The sequence below is a fragment of the Phyllobates terribilis genome, unplaced genomic scaffold (assembly GCF_046119375.1).
Source record: "Phyllobates terribilis strain yellow unplaced genomic scaffold, ASM4611937v1 Scaffold_2__4_contigs__length_985480577, whole genome shotgun sequence".
In the NCBI taxonomy this organism is placed as follows: Eukaryota; Metazoa; Chordata; class Amphibia; order Anura; family Dendrobatidae; genus Phyllobates; species Phyllobates terribilis.
Genome location: NW_027362762.1, coordinates 44,921,091 through 44,942,611, shown reverse-complemented (window position 1 = coordinate 44,942,611; position 21,521 = coordinate 44,921,091).

Genomic DNA, 21,521 nt, shown 5'->3' with positions numbered 1-21,521 from the left:
CTCCTGTTCTCTGCTAAATCCTCATTGAGAGTCTCCTGACCTACTCAATTCTGCTGCATCGTTTGGCTCTCCTACATTGCTCATCTCTCCATTGAGCCTTTGTTCACACCCAATTCTGCTATACTGCTAGTCTACTTTTCAGTGCCGCAGACTCGACTCATCAGTCTTCTTGCGTTGAGCCCTGGCGTCCTATTAAATTAGTACTCCGCTCCTCCAGTTGCCATCCAGTCTCTTCAGCTTTGATTATTCCAAGCACTGCCCTGCTGCACCAACATCACCTGTCTGTGCTGCACAACAATTGCTCATCCGCACCGACCATGTTGGGGAGACCTAACACCTTTCAGTAGAGAAATGCAGATAAGCATGCAATAATCCAAATTCTGATGAGTGATTATAATATGCATGCAAGCACCACTAGGGGGAGCTCCCTGTATACAGAGATACATAAGATCCTGTCTACAGCCACCACTAGGGGGAGCTCCCTGTATACAGAGATACATGATAAGCTCCTGTCTGCAGTCACCACTAGGGGGAGCTCCCTGTATACAGAGATACATAAGATTCTGTCTACAGCCACCACTAGGGGGGCACCCTGTATACAGAGATACATGATAAGATCCTGTCTGCAGTCATCACTAGGGAGAGTTCCCTGTATACAGAGATACATGATAAGATTCTGTCTGCAGTCATCACTAGGGGGAGCTCCCTATATACAGATACATAAGATTCTGTCTGCACCCACCACTAGGGGGAGCTCTTTGTATACAGAGATACATAAGATTCTGTCTGCAGCCACCACTAGGGGGCATCCTGTATACAGAGATACATGATAAGGTCCTGTCTGCAGTCATCACTAGAGGGAACTCTCTGTATACAGAGATACATGATAAGGTCCTGTCTGCCGCCACCACTAGGAGGAGCTCCCTGTATACAGAGGTACATAATAAGATCCTGTCTGCAGCCACCACTAGGAGGAGCTCCATGTATACAGATATACATAAGATTCTGTCTGCAGCCACCACTAGGGGGAGCTCCCTGTATACAGAGATACATGATAAGATTCTGTCTGCAGTCACCACTAGGGGGAGCTCCCTGTATACAGATATATATAAGATTCTGTCTGCAGCCACCACTAGGGGGAGCTCCCTGCATACAGTGTGAGTTGATTGTATAAATAGCATGCTGTGAGCTCCCCCTAGTGGTGGCTGCAGGCAGAAATAGTTTTCTGACTGTAATGTCCATGCAGTGGATTTGGAGCTCTGTATCAGAAATAGAGAATTCTGAAAACTATGAAGAAAAAGAATCAGAGTAGAATTTTAGAAAATCAAGTTATAGAAAAGACTTGTTGTTAAGTGTAAACTATTGGGGGTGTAATGGCTCCTGCAGCGTAGATATTAACAGAAGTGATATGCGGATGTAGCAGAGGGGATTTTGGGGCTCCCCTCTCATGGATACATTTTCATTCAATCTATGGTGCTTTCTGCTATTACCATGAATGGTGTGAGTCGACTCTGCGGCATCGTTTTCAGACCTGCAGACTGGGGTGACTCTCTGGAATGTGTTGTGACAGTGTCATCAGGGTCAGACGTTGTGATAGCCGTGCGGGTATGATGGCCGGGTGCTGTCCTTGGCTGGACTGTGCTGCCTGTCACCGCGCTGGCACTGCACTCGTCGCTGTCTGGTACAAGTTTGGCATAAATCTGCCATTTCAATATAGAATCAGACAAGGAAATTGGGAAATCCGGACAGAAGTGAATGGTGACAGCCGAGGCTGCAATACAATATGTCGTCCCCAAAGAGAAAGGACGAGGGGTCAAATCTAATTATAGATATTGTGACATATTGAAACTGTGTCTTTAAGATAAGACAAAGGGATCCTCCTGGGCATTGTAGTGCCTCCGTAGACATGTGCTCATAGTGTGTGCCATCCTAATGATGCAGGGTGACCCCACATAAAACATTACATATGACCCCTCCACCATTAATAGATACGTCATCCTTATTCCTGGAACAGAGGAACAGTATATATTCAGTTGAAACCAGAAGTTTACATACACTATATATGAAAAGACACATATGATGTTTTTCTCAAAATCTGACATGAAATCAGAATAAACCTTTCCCGTTTTAGGACAATTAGGATTACCATCATTTTTAATATTTGCGAAATGCCGCAATAATGAGAGAGAGAAAAGGTTTGTCAGATATTGAGAAAATCATACATATGTGTCTTTTTATATAGTGTATGTAAACTTCTGGATTCAACTGTTATACCCCAGTTCTTAATACCGTGTATTGCCCCCTCTAACATCAATGACAGCTTGAAGTCTTTTGTGGTAGTTGTGGATGAGGTTCTTTATTTCCTCAGATGGTAAAGCTGCCCATTCTTCTTGGCAAAAATCCTCCAGTTCCTGTAAATTCCTGGGCTGTCTATCATGAACTGCGCGCTTGAGATCTCCCCAGAGTGTCTCAATGATACTGAGGTCAGGAGACTGAGATGGCCACTCCAGAACCTTCACTTTGTTCTGCTGTAGCCATTGACAGGTCGACTTGGCCTTGTGTTTTGGATCGTTGTCATGTTGGAACGTCCAAGTACGTCCCATGCGCAGCTTCCAGGCTGATGAGTGCAAATTTGCCTCTAGTATTTGCTGATCACGTGCAGCATTCATCTTTCCTTCAACTTTTACCAAGTTTCCTGTGACTTTGTAGCTCACACATCCACAAAACATCAGCGATCCACCTCCGTGCTTTACTGTAGGAATGGTGTTCCTTTCCTCATAGGCCTTGTTGACCTCTCTCCAAATGTAATGTTTACGGTTGTGGCCAAAAAGTTCAATTTTGGTCTCATCACTCCAAATTACCTTGTTCCAGAAGTTTTGAGACTTGTCTCTGTGCTGTTTGGCATATTGTAGGCGAGTTACTTTGTAACATTTGCGCCGTAATGGCTTTCTTTTGGCGACTCGACCATGCAGCCCATTTTTCTTCAAGTGCCTCCTTATTGTGCATCTATAAACAGCCACACCGCTAGTTTTCAGAGAGTCCTGAATCTCAGCTGATGTTGTTTGTGGGTTTTTCTTTGAATCCCGAACAATTTTCCTGGCAGTTGTGGCCAAAATTTTTGTTGGTCTACCTGACTGTGGTTTGGTTTTTACAGAGCCCCTGATTTTCCATTTGTTGATCAGTTTGAACACTGCTGACTGGCATTATGGATCCCTTGGATATTGTTTTGTATCCCTTTCCTGTGTTATACAGTTCAACTACCTTATCCCGTAGATCCGTTGACAATTCTTTTGCTTTCCCCATGACTCACAATCCAGAAACATCAGTGGCTGGATGAAAGATGCAAGAGTCTGTCTGGATCCCAGAAACTCACTCAGCTTTTATGCACACATACTGATTACAAGCAAACAGGTCACAGGTGAGGATGTTACCTTTAGTAGCCATTCAAACCCATTTGTGTCAAATTCTGTGCATGTTATCAGGCTAAAATCACTGGGGTATGTGAACTTTTGATCAGGGTCATTTGGATATTTTTTGTTGTCATTAAAATTTAAAAAGAGAAAACACAGTAGTTTGACAATAAATGGCTTCACCCAACCAATAACCATGAGCGGAGAAAAAGTTTTTTTTGTTATCATTCATATTCTCTGAAACAAGGCCAAGAAAACAAAAATTCTGCCGGAGTATGTAAACTTTTGTGTGTGTATATATAATTTTGTTACATTATTTTACTTTGCTTTGGGGTAAATTGTGCAGAACATTTTTTGGTAACATATTACTTTAAGTTTTCGTTGTGAAAATGTTAGTCATTTTGATACGTAAGATGTAGTCTTTTGGTGATCAAGCTCTGGGTTTAGTTTGGGTGGTTTTTTTTTGTTGTTTTTTTTTTTTTCTTCTCTATGGAACTTTTCCATTGATTATGCCATGAATACTAAAAGAGCGAGTCTCACCTTTACCTCCAGAATGGAGAAAAATAAAACTTTTGGCCAATGCTGCCATACCAGGACTAGATGATACCTACACACTGTTCTGTGCAAGCACACTACACAAAAGCCATTATATTACCAAAAATGTCAATATACCAGGTTGAAATAATACCGCTACACCATGACCACTACCATTACCACCATATAGTGAGTGAATACATCTACAGAACATACCACTACAGTGACTGAATTGCACAAACTTTTAATAAATAAAAATAAATCATTATAAAAATATTGCTATTACCGCCATATAGATGCAGATACCAGTCCTGCAGAACATAGAAGACATTGCAGTGGAGTTATACATAGTGATTTACAGATAACGTTCTTTCTGATGGAGTCGGTCACTTTTCACGTAATTTCCATCTGGCCCAGACCGATATAGCGATTTCTTGCTGACTTTTGTCTGTAACACATGGACACTTTACTTCTCACATTTACATCACCGTCCACACTTATTCCCGACCTACACAAACCAGTGTCCTTCAGTAATAATGCCCCCTCTTATTGTAATACCAATTGACCAATGCCTTCAGGTAAGAATGCCCCCAACGTACCCTGTCTAATAATAGTGCCTGGTAATGATGGCTCCTGAGTGTCCCCCCTCTTCGGTAATGATGGCTCTGGAGTGTGTGTGTCCCCCCACCCCTCCGGTAAAGATGGCTCTGGAGTGTCCCCCCCTCTTCGGTAATGATGGCTCTGGAGTGTCCCCCCTCTTCGGTAATGATGGCCCCAGAGTGCCACTAATCTTCTCCAATGTTCCATCACCAAGTCGTCTTCTGCCCTTTGCAGTGACCTCCTTACGCTGCCGGTGCTGAGACGATGTTGTCTTGAAGACTGTAGGACCACAGCCGTCTGCAGCCAATAAGACAGTAAGCGGCGGTGGGGCAGGGAGCCTGTGAATTCCTTCTCTACCACCGGATTGAACTGTATCGTAGTCATTTTGACACTGATACATTTCACAGTGTAACTTGCTGGAGATCCGAGGCTCTGGCCAGAAGTCTGGTTCCGCAGCCCTGGATTTTGGCACCAGTGACTCCACTCCCTCTCCACGATCACCAGAAACTCTCCATCCTATGCATTAAAATGACAAGGTGGGAATATCCCTTTAACTGGTGCATTGCAAAGAGCCCTGGTCACCAGGCGTAATCCCCCTCCCCAGAGGTGACATTAACGATCTGGGATCGCGCCCATCAATCACATGACCATCGGTACCGAAAAGTGCAATTTAAAGGACAGAGGTGGCAAGGTTTAAATACTAAATAAAAACACACTCTGCATTTTTAATGATGTTTTTTTTTTTTTTTAAAGTGTGCAACCCCCCCCTCCAAAGCAGTGTGAATGCAGGAGAGGAGAAAACAGCAGCTTCCTGCTAATAGCTGATTAGAGGTTGTCGGGTGTCGGACCCCCAGCCATCTGGTATTGGTTACCCATCAATAGCAAAGCCCAGGACAACCCTGTTAAGATTTTTACTTATGAAAATTGGATGCAATTCACACGAAGAATTGGAATTTTATTTTTAGAATTTTGGAACTTGACCTTTGATTAACCCTTCACTAAGATATGAGGGAATTGTGTAACTCCGTGCTCCACAGTGAGCAGCATCGATCCCCAGGACGCCTCCTTTCCCAGTGTCCATCTCATTAGTGCCTGGACTCTGATCATCTGCAGAAAAAAAAACATGATCCCTATCTGCTAACGAACGCAATAATCAGGGATTCGTCACATAGCAATCCTCAATGTGCAAAGCCTGCAGGGTGGCACTGCCCGTCGCTCCCGTCCAGTGATACCCGCCTGCTGAGCTATGGGATTTATTTTACTCTTCAGCATAAACTAAAAAAAAATAAATAAATACATTTTTTTTTTTAGATTTTTGAAAAAAAAAAAGTTCACACATGAAGTTTACAGCTGCGGAGTCCTTGGCCTTGTGCTATCTAATCAGCTGGATAACAGAGCGATTCCCCCCTATAACCAAGAATTCCTAAGAATATCAGCCCTTCATCCTCTTTGTCAAGTTGTGAACATTTTCATCACTGGCTTAACTAGAGTCCGATGGCCCCTTGTGCAAAATTTGGACCAGAGACCCACCTGCATTTTGGTCAGATGTATGAGTCCTTGTAGTATTCTAGATCCTATGAAGACATACGGGTTCGACCCTCATGTGATAATGTCTCCCGTCTTGGCTCCTTCTTGCAATAACCTTGCCCATTGTGTGCCCCATGCTGTAAAATTTTTCCTCTTCCCGGGCCCCTTCCTGGTATAAAATCCCCATCCTGGTGTAATGGGAATAGTTTTGGAACCACTGTGCCACAGACCCCGAAGAGCCTGGAGGGGCATGACTGGGCGAACAGCTGACTCTTCGCTAGAGTCCCTGATGGTGAGGTTAAACTTGGCCCCTGATGGTCACCAGGTGCTACACCAGGACGGACCTCAGACACACGGCAGCTGACCCCCAAAGGGGCTGGGAGCTGGAATGGCCTGGGATGGGAAGGCTCGGCTGGTACAGGCATGGCAGGAATACCGGGATAGCTGGTATGCAGGCATGGCTGGTATGCAGGCGCAGCAGGTGTAGGCTGGGACAACTGATATACAGGCAGGTATGGCTGGTATTCAGGCAGGTATGGCTGGTATACAGGCAGGCACAACAGGTATATAGGCAGGTACTGCAAGATATAGTAGAGCAGGAAACCTGAAAACTAGCAAACATGCAAACAAGCATAGTGAATACGTTGCTCAGGCACCTCCCAACAGGTGGAGGTGCCTTAAATAATAAGTGTCTGCCAGCCATTATTATTATTCATTTATATAGCGCCATTTGATTCCATGGTGCTGTACATGAGAAGGGGTTACATACCAAATACAGATATCACTTACAGTAAACAAACTAACAATGATAGACTGGTAGGGAGGGAGGAGGACCCTGCCCTTGCCGGCTTACATTCTACAGGAACGGCGAAGGAGACAGTAGGTTGGGGAGCCATTGGCTGTGGACATTTTAGGATGGCACGTGCTGTCTCTTTAAGAGACCAGAAGCGCGCGCAACCTAAGGCGCTAGGCGTGCACAGACTGAGGAAGGCAGCAAAAGAAACAGGAAGTGCAGTCTGAGGGCCGGGGCGGTCAGTGAGTGTAATGTCCACCATCTTGGTATAGTGTCCCCATTTTGGTATAATATTTCAATCCTGGTATAATCCCCCCCCCCCCCCCCTATCTTGACCCCTTCCGTTCTTCTCCAGCACATTTTTAAATCATTTTCACCTAAATGTGTGTCTGAGGATGGGCAACCTTCCCGCACGAGCCCGGTCATGGTCGCACCCTCTGCGATTGCGATCGTTACACTCCTCATTTTCATATAGTTCTGTTATATCTTGGTTATTAGTAATTTTATCTGTTTAACTCTTAACTCCATTTATGATAATCACCCATTGATCAGATATCCATCTGGCCACCCATCTAACATCAATCATTCATCTGTCATCCATCAGACTATAACTAATCTCCTGCACCATTCATGAACCATCCTTTTATCCATACACCCAAGAATCAACTAATGGTCTAGTGCACTATAAGTCTGTGGCCTGTAGATTAGAGGTCTCCCCCCCTGACATCTCTGCACTACAAAAACATCCCTATAAACTAGATAGAAAACCTTAATATATTGAGAGTAAGCAAGAAAATATCTAGAATAATAAGACGGATCAGTCCAGGAAGCTCAATGTAATAATAATCATTAGGGTAACCCACAATGGAAAGATCAATCTGGTCAGCAACCAACAAAGATAAACGGTGGGGTCAAAGTCAAAGGAGAAATGAGGAAAAATAAGGTAATAAATGTGACTAAGAAAAGCAAAGGATGCATATAATACTGCCCCTATGTACAAGAATATAACTACTATAATACTGTCCCTATGTACAAGAATATAACTACTATAATACTGCTCCTATGTACAAGAATATAACTACTATAATACTGCTCCTATGTACAAGAATATAACTACTATAATACTGCCCCTATGTACAAGAATATAACTGCTATAATACTGCCCCTATGTACAAGAATATAACTACTATAATACTGCCCCCTATGTACAAGAATATAACTACTATAATACTGCCCCTATGTACAAGAATATAACTGCTATAATACTGCCCCTATGTACAAGAATATAACTACTATAATACTGCCCCTATGTACAAGAATATAACTGCTATAATACTGCCCCTATGTACAAGAATATAACTACTATAATACTGCCCCTATATACAAGAATATAACTACTATAATACTGCCCCCTATGTACAAGAATATAACTGCTATAATACTGCCCCTATGTACAAGAATATAACTGCTATAATACTGCCCCTATGTACAAGAATATAACTACTATAATACTGCCCCTATGTACAAGAATATAACTACTATAATACTGTCCCTATGTACAAGAATATAACTACTATAATACTGCTCCTATGTACAAGAATATAACTACTATAATACTGCTCCTATGTACAAGAATATAACTACTATAATACTGCTCCTGTGTACAAGAATATAACTACTATAATACTGCTCCTGTGTACAAGAATATAACTACTATAATACTGCTCCTATGTACAAGAATATAACTACTATAATACTGCCCCTATGTACAAGAATATAACTACTATAATACTGCCCCCTATGTACAAGAATATAGCTGCTATAATACTGCTCCCTATGTACAAGAATATAGCTGCTATAATACTGCTCCCTATGTACAAGACTATAACTACTATAATACTGCCCCTATGTACAAGAATATAACTACTATAATACTGCCCCTATGTACAAGAATATAACTGCTATAATACTGCCCCTATGTACAAGAATATAACTACTATAATACTGCCCCTATGTACAAGAATATAACTACTATAATACTGCTCCTATGTACAAGAATATAACTACTATAATACTGCCCCTATGTACAAGAATATAACTGCTATAATACTGCCCCTATGTACAAGAATATAACTACTATAATACTGCCCCCTATGTACAAGAATATAACTACTATAATACTGCCCCTATGTACAAGAATATAACTGCTATAATACTGCCCCTATGTACAAGAATATAACTACTATAATACTGCCCCCTATGTACAAGAATATAGCTGCTATAATACTGCTCCCTATGTACAAGACTATAACTACTATAATACTGCTCCCTATGTACAAGACTATAACTACTATAATACTGCCCCTATGTACAAGAATATAACTGCTATAATACTGCTCCCTATGTACAAGAATATAACTACTATAATACTGCCCCTATGTACAAGAATATAACTACTATAATACTGCTCCTATGTACAAGAATATAACTACTATAATACTGCCCCCTATGTACAAGACTATAGCTACTATAATACTGCTCCTATGTACAAGAATATAACTACTATAATACTGCTCCCTATGTACAAGAATATAGCTGCTATAATACTGCTCCCTATGTACAAGACTATAACTACTATAATACTGCTCCCTATGTACAAGACTATAACTACTATAATACTGCTCCCTATGTACAAGACTATAACTACTATAATACTGCTCCTATGTACAAGAATATAACTACTATAATACTGCCCCTATGTACAAGAATATAACTGCTATAATACTGCTCCCTATGTACAAGAATATAACTACTATAATACTGCCCCTATGTACAAGAATATAACTACTATAATACTGCTCCTATGTACAAGAATATAACTACTATAATACTGCCCCCTATGTACAAGACTATAGCTACTATAATACTGCTCCTATGTACAAGAATATAACTACTATAATACTGCTCCCTATGTACAAGAATATAACTACTATAATACTGCTCCCTATGTACAAGAATATAACTACTATAATACTGCTCCCTATGTACAAGAATATAACTACTATAATACTGATCCTATGTATGAGATGCTTAATAAGGTGTTCCGGTCTTCATATGTAGTGTCATGACATTGTATTCATCTTTCTCCCACCAGTCTAACAATTATGGTGGATGATTATTTTTTCAGATTAGAATACCCCTTTAACCTCTAGGTGGAGGAAGTAATGAGCTGCTCGGTGGTAATATTATATCACCTCTATATTTACAGCAAGACAAAACAGAAGGTGGGGCGGCGCTGATATCATATGGAGGGGGTTAGTACAGAACAGAAAGCTGCGGTTATACATTTCAGGACGATCAGTGGACTTGTAAAATGACACTTTGCTCGCTCCCTTCTTTGTATATTTATTTACTAAAGTCTTTTGGAAAGATTATTCTTCAAATCAGTGTTCTGCTGAGAACCATCCCATTAAGTGTGAAGGGTTCCCTATAATGAACTGATGATATGGTGCTGTGCTTTAGGATCCCTCAACAATCACATGTCACCTGCGAGGATACTTGGATGCAAATGTTCAATTGTCTTGTATGGACATGCCAGTTCCCCCAGAACAGGTGACTTATAGATGAGGGGCTTACTCAATAGACCCCCGCTAATAACTGAGAATTCAACTTGGAGACTAGGTTTCCTAAAGCATCTTTGCCCTTCACCCTGGTGCCCTCTGCCCCCGTCCGGTAATACTGTATTTAGGGCAGATGGGTGCTGAGTCAGGGGGTGACACCGCGTTTCTATGTTGTAACCTCCCTTTACATTGGGGATAGTTCTACCTTTCACAATGAGGTTAGGAAACCATCTGTCTGCCCTTTGCTGCCCTTTCGCCTCTTTTAATTGCAGTCACTGGAAAGTTTCCCTTTCTTGTGCAAAGTTTTTGGAGTTTATTCAAACATCAGTTTCTGTAATGTTGCTCACAGAGCTGGAGTTTGTTACATTGTTACACCAGGACAAGTGAAAACTTAGCCTTGGGTCTAGGGGTAATTATATTGCAGATCTCCTGGACAGATACAATGTAATAAACCTTCAGATGTGTGAGCACTGAGCAGTCTTGAGATTTATGTAGCATCTAGAAGTGTATTTCTTGGTCTGATACACTGTTCCAAACTACCAGCCAAATGTCCAAACTACCAGCCAAATGCCCTAAGCTGCGCTTCTGTTGATGAATTTGGGGCATCTTTGCCTTTTCGTGAAAAACATTTGGAGCATAAGGTGTGCACCTAATTTATTACCTTATTTTGCACGTTTTTTTTACACTTGGATACAGAAAAGAAAACAGCTGTAAACTTACAAAATGCATCTGACTTTTTCCATCAGAACATTGTAATATTATCTGCATCAGCCATCAAGTGTCAATCAAGAGCAGCAAACCTTATACCACTGAAGCAACTTAGACAATTTGTGCCATTTCCAGGAACTCCAGAGCTGCATTCATATTTCTCTTTTTAGAAACAGTCAGCAAATATTAAACCTTAACAGTTTAATTCAGCTCCTTTTATGTTGGGGCAGTTTGTTATTTATATTAAAAAATATACAATGTCCAGTATAAAGGTAACACATCCAAGGAAACAAGTTACAAGACAAAGCTCTGCACAGCCTTGGAATGCTGGGAGAAGTCAGTCCAACGTGTAAGAATAGTGATTGCAGCTCTGGAGTATAACACAGGAGGTAACTCGGGATCAGTAATGTATGTACACAGTGACTGCACCAGCAGAATAGTGATTGCAGCTCTGTAGTATAATACAGGATGTAACTCAGGATCAGTACAGGGTCAGTAATGTAATGTATGTACACAGTGACTGCACCAGCAGAATAGTGAGTGCAGCTCTGGAGTATAATACAGGATGTAACTCAGGATCAGTAATGTAATGTATGTACACAATGACTGCACTAGCAGAATAGTGAGTGCAGCTCTGGAGTATAATACAGGAGGTAACTCAGGATCAGTAATGTAATGTATGTACACAGTGACTGCACCAACCAAATAGTGAGTGCAGCTCTGGAGCATAATACAGGAGGTAACTCAGGATCAGTAATGTAATGTATGTACACAGTGACTGCACCAGCAGAATAGTGAGTGCAGCTCTGGAGTATAATACAGGATGTAACTCAGGATCAGTACAGGATCAGTAATGTACGTACACAGGGATTGCACCAGCAGAATAGTGAGTGCAGCTCTGGAGTATAATACAGGATGTAACTCAGGATCAGTACAGGGTCAGTAATGTAATGTATGTACACAGTGACGGCACCAGCAGAATAGTGAGTGCAGCTCTGGAGTATAATACAGGATGTAACTCAGGATCAGTACAGGATCAGTAATGTAATGTATGTACACAGTGACTGCACCAGCAGAATAGTGAGTGCAGCTCTGGAGTATAATACAAGATGTAACTCAGGATCAGTACAGGATCAGTAATGTACGTACACAGGGATTGCACCAGCAGAATAGTGAGTGCAGCTCTGGAGTATAATGCAGGATAAGTAATGTGTGGATGGTCACTATTGCTCAGATGTGTCATCATTAGATCCTTTGTTTGCTGATTGCAGATGAACTCAGTCCCCTCTTCTCCAGACAGAGATCTGCTGATGCAATGGTCGCGCTGATGACCGGTAGCAGTTGCATGAGATTTGGTTATTTTCCCCTGTCTACCTTGATGTCTGGTGTGCATAATACTTATAATTGGTGCCAATAGTGCTGTGCTTGGCCTTGTAGTGTTTTGCAGTGAGGAGGTAAAGGCTATTAGTGGCCACATAATGCCAGGCTCTTACCACGTCTGGGTACACAGTGACCAGCGAGGGCCATACTATTCCTATATAAGACCTTGTGTATCGCACATCTGGGCATTTTGCAGTTTCATTCTTCCAAGCTGTGCTTAGATTATGCCGTCCTCTCCTGGTAGTGAGCTCTATAGTGCCAAACACTGCCACCATTCTGCAGTATGGTGCTCATAGATCGCCGTACATTGCCCAGAGATCTTACTGACATTACCCTTCGGGTTTTATACTATATCTTCATCCTGTGCCGCTCTGCGTCTCGTCTGCGCTCCTAAAATCAGACAGAGTGGAAAATCCGAAAATAGAAGCTGAATTGTACATTTTATTTTGCATCATCTCTGCCAGGTGCGCTCGTGACACAGCCCCAGATTTGGCCATTTTCTGTATTTTTTTTTTCTCAATATATAAATATAATTTTCTCTACATTTGCATAAAACAGGACAAAAAGAAAAATTTAAAAAGCAAGTACCCCTTAAAAAAAATGTAATAAAAAAAATGACAAATATTCATGAATTCTTTTGTAAATATATTGATATAAAGAAAAGAAAATCATCAGTTTTTTTAGTTCATTATTAATATGGCTTGTGATAGTGATTCCTCAGGGGTGTGACCCAGTTCCTCCTGGGAGGTCACTGTTATGTTATAATGGATCTGATTGGCCGTCTAATATTACATCTCGTTGCCAATGAAAATCCAACGAATGCTTCTGTTTATCCTCCTCCTTTAACCCTTGCTCTGCTGACACTTGGTGGCTTCCGGTGATGTGATTTCAGTACACAGCGACATGTTGTAAACCTGACCTGCATCTGCTGGAATCGATTTTCTCTGACATATCCTCTCCTTGACGTCTTTAGCAATGAAGGATGAGTGATTTTTTTTTTGGTATCAGTCTTTGGATCCTGTGTTTGTCACTTCCAGGGGTGTAACTATTTCGGTCGTAGAGGATGTGACCACAAACGGGCCCGTGAGGGAAGGAGCCCTCTTATGCCAGTGCCTACTACAGTTGGATGTGCATCCAAGGACGTACATTCAGCTGAAGCCTATTGCAGTGCAGAGACCCACCGGCTCCCTGCACTGCAATACACGCCGCCGGCCAATCAGAGGTCAGCAGCGGACATTGGCGTGCCATTCATTTTTTTTTTTACCCTTAAATGTGTTCCAAAAGAGTGGCAAAGCATTATACAAGGAAGGGGACCATGATGGGGGCATTATGCAAGGAAGGAGACCAGGATGGGGGGCATTATACAAGGAAGGGGGCCAGGATGTAGGACATTGTGCAAGGAAGGGACCTAGCAAGGGGGCATTATGCAAGGAAGGGGCCCAGGATTTATTTATTTTACTGACTTGTATAGCGCCATTAATTCTACAGCTTTTTAAAGACATTATGGACACTGTACCCACTGGGGCTCACAATCTACATTCCCTATCAGTCTTTGGAGTGTGGGAGGAAACCGGAGAACCCGGAGGAAACCCACGCAAACATGGGGAGAACATACAAACTCCTTGCAGATGTTGTCCTTGGTGGGATTTGAACCCAGGATCCCAGTGCTGCAAGGCTGCAGTGCTAACCACTGAGACACCGTGCTGCAGGATGGGGGGAATTATACAAGGAAGGGGCCCAGGATGGGGTCATTATTACAGGAAGGGGGACAATATACCAGGGAGGGGCCTAGGATGAGAGACCTTATTACATATTAGGAGCCACGATGCAGGAGATTATTACAGGAAACAGCCAGGATTAGTACATGGGGGTCGAACATATATGTCTTTATAGGATGTAGAACGCTACAAGGGTCCATACATCTGTCCAACATGCAGGTGGAGCCCAGGTCCAAATTTTGCACTGGGGCCCATCAGACTGTAGTTTTACCACTGGTGACGTCCTCATTAAATCTGCTTATTGCTGAAATGGGAAGGTGTGAACATCGCCCATCAGCACAGTGGAGTGTTTCTGTGAATGATCCTGTCTGTGCATCCTCCTCCTCCTCCTCCTCGATCACAATACACCATGTTGGTGATTAAAGGCCACAGGGCCAGATGGAGCCTGCGCCTCTTCGCCTCCTATATCTGAGCGCCATGCACACCTCCCAATGTGGGGGCATCATACAATTAGCAACATTTCCATATGGGCACATATACTGTGAGGTATGCCCACGGGTCTCCATGATCTGACCATTAACCCCTGCACTGCTGACACACTTATCGTTGCAGCACTTCTGTCCTTGTGTTGAACTCTCTTGAAATCTGAATTTATTTGGTTGATCAGCAATTTTTTATCATCTGGCTTCTTACTGAATACAAGTAAAAGACCGACAAATATCTAATTATGCAACGGCAGCGACATTACAGTAATCATCTGGCAGACACCGCGGTCTGCAGGGACAGCAACTGTACGAGCCCAGCTGTGAGGGCAAAGACTAAGGTCTGTCTGTGTGTGTGTGTGTGTGTGTGTATATATGTACACGTGTGTACACACACACACACACACACACACACACACACACGTACACAGCTCAAAAAAATAAAGGGAACACTTAAACAACAGAATATAATTCCAAGTAAATCAAACTTCTGTGAAATCAAACTGTCCACTTAGGAAGCAACACTGATTGACAATCAATAGATGGAAATTATTGGCAATTATCAAGACACCCTCAATAAAGGAGTGTTTCTGCAGGTGGGGACCACAGACCACATCTCAGTACCAATGCTTTCTGGCTGATGTTTTGGTCACTTTTGAATGTTGGTTGTGCTTTCACACTCGTGGCAGCATGAGACGGACTCTACAACCCACAGAAGTTGCTCAGGTAGTGCAGCTCATCCAGGATGGCACATCAATGCGAGCTGTGGCAAGAAGGTTTGCTGTGTCTGTCAGCGTAGTGTCCAGAGGCTGGAGGCGCTACCAGGAGACAGGCCAGTACACCAGGAGACGTGGAGGGGGCCGTAGGAGGGCAACAACCCAGCAGCAGGACCGCTACCTCCGCCTTTGTGCAAGGAGGAACAGGAGGAGCACTGCCAGAGCCCTGCAAAATGACCTCCAGCAGGCCACAAATGTGCATGTGTCTGCACAAACGGTTAGACACCGACTCTATGAGGGTGGTATGAGGGCCCGACGTCCACAGATGGGGGTTGTGCTCACAGCCCAACACCGTGCAGGACGCTTGGCATTTGCCATAGAACACCAGGATTGTCAAAGTCGCCACTGGCGCCCTGTGCTCTTCACAGATGAAAGCAGGTTCACACTGAGCACATGTGACAGACGTGACAGAGTCTGGAGACGCCGTGGAGAGCGATCTGCTGCCTGCAACATCCTTCACCATGACCGGTTTGGCAGTGGGTCAATAATGGTGTGGGGTGGCATTTCTTTGGAGGGAAGCACAGCCCTTCATGTGCTCGCCAGAGGTAGCCTGACTGCCATTAGGTACCGAGATGAGATCCTCAGACCCCTTGTGAGACCATATGCTGGTGCGGTTGGCCCTGGGTTCCTCCTAATCCAGGACAATGCCAGACCTCATGTGGCTGGAGTGTGTCAGCAGTTCCTGCAAGATGAAGGCATTGAAGCTATGGACTGGCCGCCCGTTCCCCAGACCTGAATCCGATTGAGCACATCTGGGACATCATGTCTCGCTCCATCCACCAACGTCACGTTGCACTACAGACTGTCCAGGAGTTGGCGGATGCTTTAGTCCAGGTCTGGGAGGAGATCCCACAGGAGACCATCCGCAACCTCATCAGGAGCATGCCCAGGCATTGTAGGGAGGTCATACAGGCACGTGGAGGCCACACACAATACTGAGCCTCATCAGGAGCATGCACAGGCGTTGTAGGGAGGTCATACAGGCACGTGGAGGCCACACACAATACTCAGCCTCATCAGGAGCATGCCCAGGCGTTGTAGGGAGGTCATACAGGCACGTGGAGGCCACACACAATACTCAGCCTCATCAGGAGCATGCCCGGGCGTTGTAGGGAGGTCATACAGGCACGTGGAGGCCACACACAATACTCAGCCTCATCAGGAGCATGCCCAGGCATTGTAGAGAGGTCATACAGGCACGTGGAGGCCACACACAATACTCAGCCTCATCAGGAGCATGCCCAGGCGATGTAGGGAGGTCATACAGGCACGTGGAGGCCACACACAATACTCAGTCTCATCAGGAGCATGTCCAGGCGTTGTAGGGAGGTCATACAGGCACGTGGAGGCCACACACAATACTCAGCCTCATCAGGAGCATGCCCAGGCGTTGTAGGGAGGTCATACAGGCACGTGGAGGCCACACACAATACTGAGCCTCATTTTGATTTTTTTTAAGGACATTACATCAAAGTTGGATCAGCCTGTAATGTGTTTTTCCACTTTAATTTGGGGGTGACTCCAAATCCAGGCCTCCATTGGTTAATAAATTTGATTTCCATTTATGATTTTTGAGTGATTTTGCTGTCAGTACATTCAACTTTATACAGAACAAAGTATTCAATGAGAAGATTTCATTCATTCAGATCTAGGATGTGTTATTTCAGTGTTCCCTTTATTTTTTTGAGCAGTATATATATATATATATATCTCAGTACAGACCAAAAGTTTGGACACACCTTCTCATTTAAAGATTTTTCTGTATTTTCAGGACTTTGAAAATTGTACATTCACACTGAAGGCATCAAAACTATGAATTAACACATGTGGAATTATATACTTAACAAAAAAGTGTGAAACAACTGAAAATATGTCTTATATTCTAGGTTCTTCAAAGTAGCCGCCTTTTGCTTTGATGACTGCTTTGCACACTCTTGGCATTCTCTTGATGAGCTTCAAGAGGTAGTCACCGGAAATGGTTTTCACTTCACAGGTGTGCCCTGTCAGGTTTAATAAGTGGGATTTCTTGCCTTATAAATGGGGTTGGGACCATCAGTTGTGTTGTGCAGAAGTCTGGTGGATACACAGCTGATAGTCCTACTGAATAGACTGTTAGCTGCTTTTTTTTCTTGCCATAATACAAATTCTAAGTAAAGAAAAACGAGTGGCCATCATTACTTTAAGAAATGAAGGTCAGTGAGTGCGAAAAATTGGGAAAACTTTGAAAGTGTCCCCAAGTGCAGTTGCAAAACCCATCAAGCGCTACAAAGAAACTGGCTCACATGAGGACCGCCCCAGGAAAGGAAGACCAAGAGTCACCTCTGCTTCTGAGGATAAGTTTATCCGAGTCACCAGCTTCAGAAATCGCAGGTTAACAGCAGCTCAGATTAGAGACCAGGTCAATGCCACACAGAGTTCTAGCAGCAGACACATCTCTTCAACAACTGTTAAGAGGAGACTTTGTGCAGCAGGCCTTCATGGTAAAATAGCTGCTAGGAAACCACTGCTAAGGACAGGCAACAAGCAGAAGAGACTTGTTTGAGCTAAAGAACACAAGGAATGGACATTAGACCAGTGGAAATCTGTGCTTTGGTCTGATGAGTCCAAATTTGAGATCTTTGGTTCCAACCACCATGTCTTTGTGCGACGCAGAAAAGGTGAACGGATGGACTCTACATGCCTGGTTCCCACCGTGAAGCATGGAGGAGGAGGTGTGATGGTGTGGGGGGGGCTTTGCTGGTGACACTGTTGGGGATTTATTCAAAATTGAAGGCATACTGAACCAGCATGGCTACCACAGCATCTTGCAGCGGCATCCTATTCCATCCGGTTTGCGTTTAGTTGGACCATCATTTATTTTTCAACAGGACAATGACCCCAAACACACCTCCAGGCTGTGTAAGGGCTATTTGACCAAGAAGGAGAGTGATGGGGTGCTACGCCAGATGACCTGGCCTCCACAGTCACCAGACCTGAACCCAATCGAGATGGTTTGGGGTGAGCTGGACCGCAGAGTGAAGGCAAAAGGGCCAACAAGTGCTAAGCATCTCTGGGAACTCCTTCAAGATTGTTGGAAGACCATTTCCGGTGACTACCTCTTGAAGCTCATCAAGAGAATGCCAAGAGTGTGCAAAGCAGTCATCAAAGCAAAAGGTGGCTACTTTGAAGAACCTAGAGTATAAGACATATTTTCAGTTGTTTCACACTTTTTTGTTAAGTATATAATTCCACATGTGGTAATTCATAGTTTTGATGCCTTCAGTGTGAATGTACAATTTTCAAAGTCCTGAAAATACAGAAAAATCTTTAAATGAGAAGGTGTGTCCAAACTTTTGGTCTGTACAGTATATATGCAAATACACTTAGAAAAATCCACATCAAAACAATGGGGATATGTCATAGAGACACGTCTGTCAATATGAGCGGCCCAACAACAGTAAAAAGATTGTATATATTATGTGGACAATAGTAAATGGCAGACCATTCGGTTGAAAACACAGGAGATAGGAGAACCACCGAATGTCCAGTCCAGGATACAAGAGACATGAATCAATGTGAATATAAAAAGACCTTTATTAGAAATGGTCAAAGTGGTGCTGCAAACACAAGCAATCCCACCATATCACAAACCATGAAATGCAACGTACTAATAAAAGCAAAATACATAGAACAATTGCAATGGGCAAGATATGTTACAAACCCACAGAAGTAAAGTAATCAATACGTATGTCAGAATCAAAAGAGTATATGTATATATCACAGCATGAAGGACACATTTTTATATATATACTGGAGAGAATCACCAATTCACATATCAGTGTGACTATGCTGTTGTAAGTAACACATCTATTTAAGTATAATGTGTACAATATTGAGCAGGAAGCCCGAAAAACTGACATACCTGTATATGAGAGATGATGGAGGGATCACAGGAAGGGCCCCAATATATGTATGTGCCCCCCACATCCTCCTCCTGGAGCTTCTCTGACCTCTGTCCTACATCCATAGTCATTAATATGGAGTCGCCCCTCTGCAGATATAACGGCTCCGCTCTTCTGGGAAGGATTTCTATAAGATTTTGGAGGCGTCTGTGGGAACTTCTGAGCATTTGTGGGGTCAGACCCTGATGTTGGGGGGTCCGGGCTCACAACCTCCATTATAGGATGGGGCTGAGGTCCGGGCTCTGTGCGGCCGCTCACGTTCCCCCCTCCATGTCTGTATGGAGCTTGCGCTCTGGGCACAGTCATGGGGGACAGACAAGGGCGAACCCCCGAACTGTTCCCACAAAGCTGAAGCTACAATTGTCCACAATGTCTTGTGCTGAAGATGAAGATTTCCCATCACTGGAGCTGAGGGTCCGCGGCTGCCCCCTGATAACAGCCCATAGCATTATCCCCCTCCACCATCTGTACAGCGGCACAATGCAGTTAGGGGGTAACGTCGTCCTGAAATCACCAAACCCAGACTCCTCCATCAGACGCAGGTAGAGACGTGCGATCATCACTGCACAGAACACGTCTCCTCCAGAGTCCAGAGGTGGCGGCTTTACACCACTCCATCCGACGCTCGGCATTGTGCTTGGTGATGTACGGCTGCATGCAGCTGCTCGGCCATGAAGCTCCCGGCGGGGGAGCAGTGTTTGTGCTGAAACCAGAGGAGGTCTGGACTCTGTAGTTATGGGGTCAGCAGAGCGGGTGGGGGGGGGACTTTTCAGCCCTCTGCTTCTCAGCACTCGGCCCCTCGCTCTGTAAGGTTACGGGGTCTCCACTCCATGGCTGAGTTACTGCAGTTCCTTCCAGGTTCTTTTAACAAAGAAAAAAAAAATGCTAAAGTGTAGCTGAACTTTGTAAGTTTTTTTTGTTATGTTGTAGCCAATCTGATACACTGATGATCAGATGGAGTCCAAGTAGAGACCACCAAACCAACAGATAGAACAGCACAGCTCATAGTGTGTACACTCACAGACTTTCCAGTGAACCCGAACTCCACCACCATGCTTAACCCCTTTCTCACATGAGACGTATCCATACTTCCCTGTGGCCTGGTACTTACCGACATGGGACGTATGGCTACGTCTCAGCGATTTTGCGCACACACAGGCTGTGCGTGCGATCGCCACCCGGTGTCAGCTGATTCTGACAGCTGACACCCAGCACTCAATGCCTGCTCCGCTCCCGGCACTTTAACCTGCTAAATGCCGCGATTGCAGGCAGTGGGAAGAAAACCTCTCTGCCTTTGGATCAGAGACCCCACGACGTCATCGCGGGGTCCCGATCGTTGCCATGCTGACCCAATCTTGTCATGACGACATCCAGGTCACCAGAGCTAGGAAAGTTACCAGATCATGCACAGTGCACGATCTGGCAACTTTGTGTGTCAGTGCAGCACTGACAGTTTGTGTAATGTAGGATTGTTGCTGCATCCCTATACTACAGAAGTGTTCAGTCTACAAAAACTACAAAAAGTGAAAGTCCCATAGTAGAAGAAAGTGTAAAAGATGAAAAAAAAAAAAAAAAATTGCAAAAATATTTTTTTAAAAATTACAAAATAATAATATAAAAAAATATATATATATATATTGTACCCATAAATAAATATTTTTATGAAGAAAAAAAGTACACATTTGGTATCGCCACATCCGGAAAAACCCAACCTATAAAACTGTCCCACTAGTTAACCTTTTCAGTGAGCACCGTAAAAAAAAACGATGCTTTATCATGATACCACTGAACAAAAAGTGGAATAAAACGCGATCAAAAAGACGAATGTAAATGGTACTGCTGAAAACGTCATCTTGATCCGCAATAAACAAGCCGCCATACAGCTCCATCAGCCGAAAAATAAAAAAAGTTATAGCTCTCAAAACAAAGCGATACAAAAATAATTATTTTTTTCTATAAAATAGTTTTTATTGTGCAAAAGCGGCAAAACCTAAAAATACGCTGTACACATACTGACCAGAAGAAGAACACT